A 417-nucleotide genomic window follows, 5' to 3' on the forward strand; every position below is an offset into this window, starting at 1 on the left:
TAATTCATAGTCATGGAAAATACCATTTGATAGAAAGTTTCACCAATGATCTACATGGCTGAATTATCAAAAATTTTGAGTAATTATGTTTCACCTATTAAAAAGAATGTGTAAATATGATGGTTAGAGAAGCTAGAAACCGCAGAAGAAGGAAAGCTACAACCACTAACTGTAGGTGACAAGACTGAGCCAATGCCATCTTGTCCTGACTCATCTTACGTTTGCCAACACAGTGATTGACCTTCTATTCCCTGGCAGACACCTCAGCCATGGCAAGGCATTTGGGTTTCCCATTACTCTGACCATGGTCCACATTATTGTCCAGAACAATCAATCTTTATACAACCTAAGCATAAACTATGATAGCTGAAAAAGGTATGAGTCAAAAATGTCGTGTTGTATCAGACATAACTACCT

Source organism: Mastomys coucha, unplaced genomic scaffold (genome assembly GCF_008632895.1).
Source record: "Mastomys coucha isolate ucsf_1 unplaced genomic scaffold, UCSF_Mcou_1 pScaffold6, whole genome shotgun sequence".
Classification (NCBI taxonomy): Eukaryota; Metazoa; Chordata; class Mammalia; order Rodentia; family Muridae; genus Mastomys; species Mastomys coucha.